Here is a 12,494-nt window from a genome sequence, read left to right on the forward strand (position 1 = left end):
TGCTTGTGAAGCCTATGTTAAGAACAGGCCCCGAGCTGAACTATTCTTTTAAAACAAAAGGAAAACATTTTAAAACTGAACATGAACTTTTGTGATATTGTTGTATGAAATATTTGGTGATGGTACTGTGAGTTGGGAGCTGACTGGGGCTGAATGGACAGCTGCTGAGATAATAGCTCTGTTTGCGACAGGCAGCCGATCAGTCGTCCTGGGAACCAACCTCTTCTCACTTTCTGTACATTTTATACCTGCTCTTGTACACAGTCCTGATCGGTCACAAATAGCTATTCTTTCTGTTCCTGTTTGTCAAACCTTTAATTCCTTTTATTTCCTGTGCTCAGATTCTTTATTAATTCTGCCTACCACCCTTCCAGACATACCTCCCCATCCCATTCTCTGTTCATCCCTTTCCTCCTCTTTTTATTTCTCATCTTATTCCCACACTTCCTACCACATCTGTTCTCTCTCTATCCTTCCTTGTTTCCTTCCCATCTACCCCTTTCCTAAAAGGAGGATGTAGAGAGATGAGACCTCCTGTCGGCGGTGGGAAAAAAGGGAGAGACCATCAAGACGCAAACAGAGGGATGAAGCAAAGGTATAGGTTAGAAGGTAGCAGTATGGGCCTGTTCCATCCTCCCTCCCCCTCTCCTCACATTCTGCACCCCCCCTCCCCCTTCACTGTGCCAGGGTGGTATGACCTGCTGCATTACAAAACAGCCCTCCCATGTGCCTGCCTGTTCTCTGTGCCAGCCGAGAGACAAGCGATACCATGCTCCTGGAGGGTGGGGGAGGAGGGGTAAGGAAGGGGATGAGGGGATAAAAAAGATGGAGAAAGTGAGCAAAGACTGGAAGAAGCAAAGCGAAGAAAGTAGGAGGAAAGAAAAATCAGATGAGCAGGGATAGTGAGTAAGGGACAGGAAGGATTTAGTATGAGAAGACAAAAGATACAGAAGGAAGAGAAAGCATGAGCAGGGAAGGAGGAAGGGAGGTTGGAACGATAGCAAGCGTACTGTAGATGAAAGCTTTGGGAGGAACGTAACACTGAGAAGCATCAGCGCTGTCAGAGCATGTTCAGCCTGCAGGAAAGCCGGGGGGTAAGTCACACACTACTCAGCTAAACATGCAACGCTCAGCGCTGCCCGCATTTATTGCATCTTGGTGCTATCGTGGGAGGCCTGAAGGCAAACTTTCACACACTTTCATATGCAGTGTTAATTAGAAGTGTTTAAATTTGTGAGTAGACCGGTTCAGATCTAGTCAAAGCTGCAGGTCAAAAACTGAACAGTGTGGTTACGCAAGGATCTCCCTGAAGGGATCACCAACTCACTGGGGCTCCTACATTATTTTTTTCCTCTTGTTGTTGTCGTTTCTGCATCTGCTTTGTCTCTTTCTCTTTCAGGACACTGTAGTATTGTAATGTAATGTCAGCGAAAAAGACAGATTATCGGAGTCATAAGGGGACACGGATGTTAGAATGGAGAGGGAGAAGGCAGCAATTCCTGCCTGGAATCAATTTCAAATGCCTGACAGGCTGTCATGAAATCATTATGCAACCTGCAGACACAAAGAGATGCTTTAAGAAACTGTGAGCATGTGTGACTAGCTGCTACTTCTGCAGCTCCAATGTGCACACACGTTCCTGCAGTGCACAATTGCCACTTCTCTTCGCTGCACACACTCAGCTCAGTTCTGAAATAGGCAAGGAATTAGGCCCTAAACACATTTAGAGCAGCAATTCAGTATTTTCTAACCGGACTTGAATCTTTCCTTCAGGCTGCACCAAGGAAGAGTCTCCATGTTCCCTTAAGGGTCTCGTTGGTTTGTAAAGCCAATCAAATTATCTCTCTCAAGGTGAGGGGGTCATTTATCCCAGTGCAAGTGCAGGATAAAGTAGGTTGTATTGTCTAAAGAGACGCTTCATGTGATTCCTCTGTGTTAGCCCCCCGGATCAGGGGAATTACAGGAAGGATGAGCAGGTCTAGCTCAGCTGCAGCCATGTTAGCTCCATTACAGGCCTCCAGAGGACGGCTGGGTGCCAGAGGTCGTCATGGTGAAGGAGGTGGTGGTGGGTCGTCATAGTAAGTGGTTGTCATGGCAATTGTGGATGTGGGTGGGGATCCCTGTAGAAGGGGCTCACCTGGTCTAAAAAGAGCATTCTTCAATTTTTCACCTAAAGCAGCTGTTTCTTTCTTTCTATGTAAAAAATGTTCTGCAGGCATCTGAATCCAGTTTTTGAGGTGAAAGCTCTGATGGTGAAAGCGTGAAGCCTGATGGTAGAAATAAGGCGCGGTCAGTGGAGTCCATGGTTGAGCGTCAGGCAATAAGAGTCAGCTTTCTGCCTCTGTTGAAACCTGTTATTGACAAGCTTTTAGCACAGCTCTGTTCTCTGTATTTTATTCATGAACCTTAACATCTGCACACTTTCTGGGTTGCATTCCACTTATCCTATTAACTCTTGTTTAACCCTTAAAGCTTGACACAAGATATAACAGAAATGACATTCGGAACCTTTCCTGCTTTCAAACCCAAACTCCTTATTAGGATGCTCTTGACAAAATATCTAAACATCAGTATTTGACACTATTTTATAAACTATATATTGACAATTTAAAATAGACATAAATGTCAAATTCTAATCAAATATATGTCTTGCAGCACATTCAAGCCCAATTAAAGTTTTAAATGTTTTTACGTCAGTATATTAAGCACAAATACATTTCACAACACATATGTGAGAATATTTATTATTGGTAATTTGAGTCTATAATACTAATAAAAATATCGATTTCTTACTTTGCTTTCTGTAGTGCTTCCAAAGAAAGAACCTTCTACTCCATGAAGGTGTGCACATTTATCTGCATAAAACTGGCACTGCCCACATGTAGTACATAGATCCTCCACTAGGGGACATAAGACAATCATAGGATTTGATGTATGAGATTTTGAATGAGAGTTGCACCTTAGTTAAAGAGGTAGAGTTGTTAGAGATATATGTATAGAAGCTGCTACCTTTGGTTAACTTCAGCTGTATTTAAGCAGACACCTCTCAAGGGCAATGTAACAACAGCCTGTTGGGCGTTGGTGGGTTGGACATTTTACAACTACGGTAATTACAAAAAACAGGCAGACTGTGCAAATACTAAAACATACTAATTTAATTTAAAAAAAAAATTTTTTTAAATCTTCTTATTTGCGTTGCATCTGACTGGAGATTAGGGCATGGCGTTGAGTAGCTCCCTCATCAGATCTCTTTTATCTGCACTGATGCTTCAGTTTGGACACATGCACACAAACATGATCTGATCTGAGGCCTATTTTCAGCCTTTATCGTAAAGAGATCACCAGATGATCCCCCCTCGCCTCTCCAACAGCACAGTCTATATGTGGTAATAATAAGACTCTGCGGTTTGCTCGTTAAGAGCTATTTGGAAGCTCACCTGGACTCTGGGAATATAAGATGATGTTGACTGAAAGAAAACCAAAGAATTGTTTAAGGATGAGTTCTTGTTGAAACAAAGGAAAATGAAAGTCTCCAATTAAATTAGTTCTCTTTGATCAGCAGTAATTTAATGTGCGTGTCTCACTGAATGCTTGGTCATCCTCCTCATGTCTCCATGAGCCTAAGAGGCGCCACCCGCATTAGGTGGCCTGCACTTAGTATTTGCAGAGAACATGCAGCAGTTTCACCGGGCAAAGAGCTGCTTCATGTGTTCCATGGCAGAGTGCTCGGTGCTGATCCTGCATCTGTGTTTGTTTTACTTTAATATAGCCATGAATAGCATGCATGCACCTGTCCCATTGTGGCTTTGTAAGGGACCCTGGGTGTGGTTCTTTGCTGGTTCTGTCCACCAGGTGGGTTCGTGTTATTTTTGTTATTTTCCTGCTCTGTTGCTCCGTCAGTGTCATTAAAAGCATTATGAGCAAATTAGATCTAGTGTGGTCATGGAGGCGTTGCAGCATCTGACTGTGTGCTCAGCATAGTCCCTCAGATATACAGAGGATCTGACTTTTCCCTCGCTGTCTCGCTGATAACAGCTACATAGAAATGTTGTTTCACATGATTCTGTTCTGATTTAAACATATCGGTTAATAATTTTCTTTACATTAAGATGAGCATTTTCATTTCACATCAAGAAAAGTTTCTATAGGTTTTAATTTTTTGGAATAAATACATTCAAATTTGCCCTGTGATGGACTGGTGACCTGTCCAGGGTGTACCCTACCTCCTGCCTATGGACAGTGGAGATGGCACCAGCTTCCCAGCGACCCACTATGGAAGAAGCGGTACAAAATGACTGACTGACTGACATTCAAATGAATCAATTACATAAATACACGTGTATAAATATTTGTTTTTAAGAACCCATTTAAATTCACGTTTCACTATATTTAGCTGAGATTCAAATCACTATAGGTAGAAAACCAGTTATCTTTTTTTGTTATTAAAAGCAAACGTCCCTTGTCTTTTAACAAAATTTCTTTAAAATTAATTTATTGACACATGTAATCATTCTGCTGCTTATTTATTTAAAATATTAAATAATATTTTTTATAAAACAAAATTGTATTTATTTATTTACTGATTTTACCTTTGGCAACAGTCCCTTTTCTAAGAAGAAAAATTCATTGAAATCAATTATTTATATTACACCTGACCACTGCCCTATATCTAAATGATAAAAATCTAATTTATTGAAATATTAATTATGAATTAATTTTTATTATTTTAAAAATGAATCCAAATTGTTTATCTGTCAATTTATTCTACCAATGTTGACAGTCCTATCTCCAAAAAAAATTTTTTTTAAATGTATTTCTTTATTTATTTCTCCTCCATTTGATTTTTTAACCCCTGATGGCAAACCTATTTCAAAGTAGCCAATGAAAATAAAATAATTACTTAAATACGTTTTTTTGTTTTTTGTACCAGTGATCTTAGTACAGTCCTTAAGGAATGAAGAATAAATATTTAAATAATTTGTATCTTTATCCTGATGACAGTTCTATCTCCTGGCAAAAAAAGAAACATTTTAATTAAATCTATTTACCTATATATTTAACCTAAAACAACCGTCCTTCCTCTAAACAAAAAGCTATTTTGGGAATTTCTTCAAAGGAAAAAATAAACCACGTAGAGGCAACTGTGGCTCAGTGGGAGGAGTGTTTGTCTTCTAATCTGAAAGTTGGTGGTTCAGTTTCAGCTTCATCCAAACACATGTTGATGTGCCCATGGGCAAGGGCCTCAACCTCAAATTGCCTACTGATCAGTGTATGAATAATTGGGTGAATGTGGCTCTAGTGTAAAGTGCTTAGACTGGTTGATATGTCTGGAAAAGCACTTTCAGCGCATGAAAACAAAGAAAGCTGGAGGACCTGATAACGTCTCCCTATCATGTCTGAAAGCCTGCGCACATCAACTTGCTCCGATCTTCACAAGGATCTTCAACAAGTCACTGGAGACGTGTGAGGTCCCCTCCTGCCTCAAACGATCCACCATCATCCCGGTTCCCAAGAAACCCACCATCATAGGATTAAATGACTACAGGCCTGTAGCCCTGACGTCTGTGATCATGAAGTCCTTTGAGCGGCTGGTGTTGAAGCACCTGAAAGACATCACAGGCCCCCTGCTGGACCCTCTGCAATTTGCTTACCGAGCAAACAGGTCAGCAGATGATGCTGTTAACTTAGGTCTACACTTCATCCTGCAACACCTCGACCACCCAGGGACGTACGCCAGGATCCTGTTTGTAGACTTCAGCTCGGCCTTCAACACCATCATACCAGACATCCTCCACCAGAAGCTCACCCAGCTCAACGTCCCAGCCTCCACCTGTCAGTGGATCAACAGCTTCCTGATGGACCGACAGCAGCAGGTGAGACTGGGGAGCATCTTCTCCCGATCCAGATCAATAAGTACTGGTGCCCCCCAGGGGTGTGTTCTATCCCCACTCCTCTTCTCTCTGTACATAAATGACTGCACCTCATTGGACTCGTCCGTGAAACTCCTTAAGTTTGCAGACGACACCACTGTCATTGGACTGATCCAGGACGGTGATGAGTCTGCACACAGACAGCAGGTGGATCGGCTGGTACACTGGTGCGGTCAGAACTACCTTGAACTGAACCCACTCAAGACTGTGGAAATGGTGGTGGACTTTCGGGGAACACCACCCCCATACACCCCCCTCACCATCCTCAACAACACTGTATCGGCTGTGGACCACTTCAGGTTCTTAGGAACCACCATCTCTGAGGACCTGAAATTGTCTTCACACATAGACACTGTTCTAAAGAAGGCCCAGCAGAGACTGTACTTCCTGAGGCAACTCAAGAAGTTCAACCTTCCACAGGAGCTGCTGGTCATCTTCTACACTGCCATCATACAGTCTGTCTTGTCTTCATCCATCTCAGTGTGGTTTGGCTCATCCACAAAACAGGACAGGTCCAGACTGCAATGAATAATCAGGACTGCAGAGAGAATCATCAGAGCTGACCTTCCCTCCATCCAGGACTCATACAGGTCTAGGGTCAAGAAAAGAGCTGCCAAAATCTCTGCAGACCCCACACACCCTGCACATAAACTGTTTAGAGTTTTACCTTCAGGCCGCCGCTACAGAGACAGTTTCTTCCCCCAGGCTGTTTCTCTGATGAACATTCAATAGAGTACAAAACAACAGCATACAGATGTTGCAAATGCACCTTTTCTATTAGATATGTGTATATTGTACATTGTAAATTGTAAATTGTATATTCTGTAATGCAAAAACAGAACAAAAGAGCAAAGTGTACCGGAGTCAAATTGTATGCACGAACTTGGCAATAAAGCTGATTCTGATTCTGATTCTGATTCTGATTCTGATCTATAAGTTCAGTCCTTTTATAATTCCATTCTACCATGAATCTCTGACAGGCCAGGAAGGGCTGTAATTGAACCTTTGGAAAAATAAAAATATAGATAACAGCTGAACCCTATACTACAATAATGAACTTATGGAAATTGGACAATTTTAAGTATTTTGTTTTATTACTAAGTGGAAAGGGAAAAATGAAAAACATGTATGAAAAACTGATTATTATATTTGAAAACTGTAAATCTGGCCTGTAAAGACAGATGGTTTGTGCAGTAAAAGTTAACGACTAGCAGAAAATAATACAATAATGATAGAAATATTATTGTGGTGGAGTATTGCTGCAGCTTTTTGTGCAGTATGTGCTGGGGCAGTCACAGAGCACCACACAGCTGGTGGCTGCTTCTATTCAGCAGAAATCTGTCACCCACATGGGACCATGTTCACTCCATCAAACGTGTTTTTCAACCTGGGAGAGGAATCTATCATCCTTATCAGGGACAGTAAAGACATTTAAGTTGATTTTCATCTAATTGATTATGAGTTTTTCCTTAAATCGGCCTGAGATATGATGGTAAAATGGTGACTTACTTTGTGCTTCGGGTCATTACTCTAGCGCCTTCATTGGTGTTTGTCTTTAATTATGCAATAAAGACTTGTTCAAATGTTGAGAAGAGCAAATGATAATTGTTCAAACAGTTATGTTTGGCATGGATATATTTACCTGTAAAATAGAGACAAAATAAAGCATTTTATTGTATTTTAATAAAATAATATAGGTCAATACTCACATAGAAATGTGCAATTGATATTAAACAAGAAACCCCAAATAAAAAATAAATGAAAAAACAATATAGTTCCCTCTCTCGAATAATTCACCAGAACGAAAATGAAATCTTTACTAGCCTCGTTGTTCTGCCTCTTCTGTCTTCCTTATTAGGCCCAACCTGACCTGGTAAACTTTCTCCCCTCATCCTCAACAGTCCCACATCAAACTATCCACCAGCATCACGTTCTTCTTTAATGGCACAATCTTCACACATCAGTTATGCAAACGGGGTATGTACATGTACCCATGCTGCCCCTGGGACCTACAGAGCACAAATAGGAGATGGTTGGGCAAAAAGAGGCTTTATAGGTGCATCTTTGTTTATCTTTACAACCAGAATCTGTGAAAAATATACATGATGCGTACGCACACAGGATTATTGTGTGCAGACATGTAAGGAGGAGCAGTACGGAAAACTGCCAAAATGTTTAATAAACACAAAAATTCAGAAATGACTCCTCAAATAAAAATAACAATCACTATAAACATTTTTTATTGTGGCATAAATTGATATTTACATTTTGATTTCTAGATTTAGTAGTTTCAATGTGTATATTAATTTAGTATGCAATTAAAATTTTTATTCATGTTAATTCATTTTGTTTCCTCATTTTACACTTTTTTTCTAAAGTGTGATGCATTCAAAGCACCAGAATCTTGTAAAAATGTTATGTTACCATATGTGATGACCTAACTTTCATTTGCGGCATCAGGAGGATAACAGATACACATAATAGCTATGTGTAGATAGCACATAATCATACAATCTGTCTTTCTGTAACCTACAACATGCCAATAAAATGAAGATAAAACAGAGCAAAGAGGAGCTGTACAGAAGGCTCTATGTGAGAACTAGCTGACTGAGCAACCTGCTAAGTGAGAACTCCCTCTTCTGACTGCCCATGTCCTGAAGAGAGCTCCAGTACACTCCCGAGTCATTGCTTATTTAGGGAGGGTGTTTAACTTTTGTTTGACCCTAATCACATTTGTTTTGTAGAAGACGTAAAATTTTGAAGCACAGTAAACATAAGTATGCATTCTCTTTAGTTCTCTTCACAAATGACGATTTGTTTTGTGCAGTAATGTTCCAATCAAAATTCATTTCTCATGGCTTCGGCCAATACTGAGTCCCAGTGCACTGGATCACTGAACTCAATGCAGCAACAATCACACAACAGTCAATCAGTGTTGCATCGACCATATTAGTCTGTTGATTGTGTCACACTCATCCATGAAATTCCAGACACAGCAGCTTTCACTCACCATGTACAAATACTGCACATCTGCAACATTGCTACATTGCTAGTATCCCCATTTGCAATTTTGAAACAGCACACACAAAATGAAATAAATATTAATACATAAAAATTAAAAACAGATTACAACCTGTTACTTAGTTCTTAGGTAGTCTTTTCACCCAAACATTTTTACATTTTATTATTTTTTATGAATGTTTTGCACCTTTACTAGGGTAATATTTTTTTGAAGTAATGTTACTCTTACTTGAGTAGATTATTAGGCTAATTTACCAATATCTCGAGATGCTACAGAACAGAAATGATTCCAGTCAGGACACGAGGAACATTACAAGCACTGTGAATTCCCCATTGATCCCAGCATACCTGTCCTATGCAGGATGCGGAACAGGATCAAAAGAAAGCCACATACTTGTATGACAGATGTGATTTGATGGTCCAGAAAATATCTTTCATTTCCTCCCTTTTACACCAAGCAACACATTTTTCAAATGCCTGTGTATATGTAAAATAAAAAGCAGCGTACGTATTTTTTGACTTTTAGCTGCAAAGCCCTAATTTTATATTTATTTGATGACAAAGATTTGGGTGATCAAAGATTTTATCCCTTTAGGGAAGTAATATTATTATTATTCAAATTGGTTAAAAGGTTTTCTATCTGAGGAAACCCAGCAGATTGCATCAAGTCAATGACTGGCAGCATTCACTCCTTCTGGATGAGCATGTAGAGACAGTGGACAGTCATTTGCACTGTGTTGTTAGACTTTGTAGCAATCCCTCATACAGAGCATAAATGTAGCAACATTGGAAAGGAAAACTTCGCTTTAACAGGAAGAAACCTCCAGCAGAACCAAGCTCTGTGTGAGCAGCAATCTGCTATGATTGACTGGGGGTTTGAGAAGACAGAGAATACACACAAAAGAACCCAAAAACACTGATCCACCCTAGCTTTGCAATTCACAAAAGAGAACTGGTAATTGCAGCCAAAACTGGTTCTACAAGGTACTGACTCAGGGGCCTGAAAAACAAATCCACCCCACACCTTTCAGATTTTTAGATGTAAAAAATGTTGGAAACCATGTATGATTTTTACTTTTCTCTTAGCCATTCCTCTGTGTTTGTCACATATAATCCCAATGCAAGTTTGAGTTTGAAATAAGGACTACTAAAATGTTTGCAAAGGACTGTATTTCAGATTCTGTGTATTCACACTACATGTAGTCTTATAATGGCCCAGTAACTTGGACTCTGTGGTTAAGATGCCCACAACTAATAAAATAGTTGATAATGGCCAAGGGGCAAAAGCCCGCAAAGAGTTATGAGGGCTTTGTGATGATCGATAAGAAATAAGAGAAAATATGGGTTTATTGCAACCAAAGTTGTTGCAATGTTAGCAGTAGTATTGCATACACATGCTGTCCTAGTTCCATGCAATCTCCATGTGCATCTTTGGATCCACAATCCTTTTTGAAGGTTTTTTTTTAACTAAATCATATTAAAGAACCCTATATGGATCCAGTCAGTCAACAAGTCCACCATGACTGCCATGTCAGATTGTAAGCAGCTGTGTAATGTCAGAAAGTCCCTAGCTCACATGCCACCAGCTTTGAATGCAGCATGTGACTTTTATGTGGAAAGCACCTCATGCACAGAAGAAGCCAAGATGATGTCTGACAGAAACAAGCACCAGATATGTTTCAACTCCAAGGTGAGCTCCGAAGGCTGCAGGAAGAATCCAGAGACATTTGCTTCTATTGAATGAAGGGGGTCCAAAAATGGGTCTACACTCCAGAATCCTGCAGGGTATTGTGCAGCAACCAACCTTTCTCTCACACTACTTTCAACTAGATCTGTGAGATGAAGAAACAGCAGCAGCTCATCGATAGGCGGTTTACGAATACAGCTTTTACGGACAACTGCAGAATTACTTTACTGTGACGTTTACTGAGATACCTGACAAACTTTGAAATTCTTAGATACTTTCACTGTTTTTGTTTAAACTTGAGACATTTTTTATTTTGCATTATGAGAATGTTTTAAACAAACAATTTTACAAGTAAAACGTGGAAACATGTAGAACCATAAAACAGGAAAATATATCATTGAATAATGTAGAGAAGATACAGTAAATCAGTTTTGAAAATAACTGCATCATAAGAACAAAAAAGAGTTCAATTATAAATAAATACATGAGTAAAATCAATAATGAAGGAACAAAAATATAACTCAGATAAAAATAATAACTCAGAAACTGATTTTAATTGTGTTAATGGGCTGAACTCATGCCGTCCTACCTGCCACTCAAAGCACTTCCAAATTATAGCTACATTCATTTAGCCACACTCACACACATGCATACACAGACCGTAGGCAACTTGTTGCTAAGTGCCTTGCTCAGGGGCACATCAAACATGTGGCAAGAGAGGAGCTGGAATCAGAACCACAACTTTCCTGCTGCAAGACAATTACTCATCCCACTGAGCCATAGTCGCCCTGATTGATGAGGCAAAGAATCACAGTTAAATTGGAAATACTATTTTATGTCAGTGTTTAAAGACCAAAATTAGTTTAAACTGAAAGTAATTTAGTTATTTTAGTTGAATTTGCTGCTATTTTGCTGTTATTTAGATAACAGCTGTAATCTGCCATAAAGTGGTGTATCCATTTTCAGTCTGCACACTTCAGACAAACTGGCCCATGAAGAGCAGACAGCAGAGCAGCCTCACATGCTCTCGTGTGCATGTATGATTTTTGCATCACACTCATCACATGATCACACTCTTTTTCAGTGTGAGTCTTTGTGCGGTCAAAGTCTACAGGAGAGGGAGAAGAGCGTGGATAAGTTTGAATCCCTGGAGAAAAGGGAGGGTACAAGCTTTTTTGTGTGTGTGTGGGGGTGTGTATGAAGAGCGGCAGACTGTCACTTGTAACTGTGGAAGTGAAAGGTAAGCCCTTTTCCTTTTCTTTGTCTCTGTGGATTCCTGCGCTCCGATCATTTAATGGAAAGATTTTATGTTTTATCTGCATGATATTTGAATCTTCTCATGAATGTTTGCTGTGCACTTATTTTTCTTTGTCTACACACTCACTAGCTAATCTTTTATCCACTTTGAGCACTTTCATCCTCAGGATGGCTAAGCAGGATTGAGTACATTTAAACGATTAAGGGCTCATACTAACGCCATCATCAACACCTACTGTTTGTCATGTCGCTGTGATGAGTGTATATTGGCTGTGGACTACAACAAGCCCTCTGAGATGATGTACCCTCAGTCCCCATTAGTCGAACTGTTCCCGACAGGGCTCCCTGAGGATACACCTTCCATTTTTCATTGTCTTCCCACGCTTGTCTGTCTCAAACACACGCGCACACACACACACACATACAGAGCAGCGAACACTTTCAGAGCCGGCTTCATCCCACTCGGCTGTAGCAGCATTACCATATCAAAGATTGTCTCCCACCAAAAGAGCAGTAATGGCTGGTAAACTTTCCTTTAGAACATGTTGCAGGCTAACATCTGGTCTTGGGTGAGTGCTGGGGGATGTTGGATGGACTGA

At 40.1% G+C, this 12,494-nt stretch overlaps 1 long non-coding RNA gene across 1 annotated transcript in view; it reads left to right on the plus strand.

The window, feature by feature from the left end:
* The first annotated feature begins 780 nt into the window (after window positions 1–780).
* LOC124866130 overlaps window positions 781–12,494 on the plus strand; it is a 58,683-nt gene continuing 46,969 nt past the window's right edge. Inside the window, exon 1 of the long non-coding RNA XR_007037734.1 lies at window positions 781–1,094. This is a non-coding gene — a long non-coding RNA (uncharacterized LOC124866130). The remainder of the gene's footprint in view (window positions 1,095–12,494) is intronic.

Source organism: Girardinichthys multiradiatus, chromosome 3 (assembly GCF_021462225.1).
Source record: "Girardinichthys multiradiatus isolate DD_20200921_A chromosome 3, DD_fGirMul_XY1, whole genome shotgun sequence".
Lineage (NCBI taxonomy): Eukaryota > Metazoa > Chordata > Actinopteri > Cyprinodontiformes > Goodeidae > Girardinichthys > Girardinichthys multiradiatus.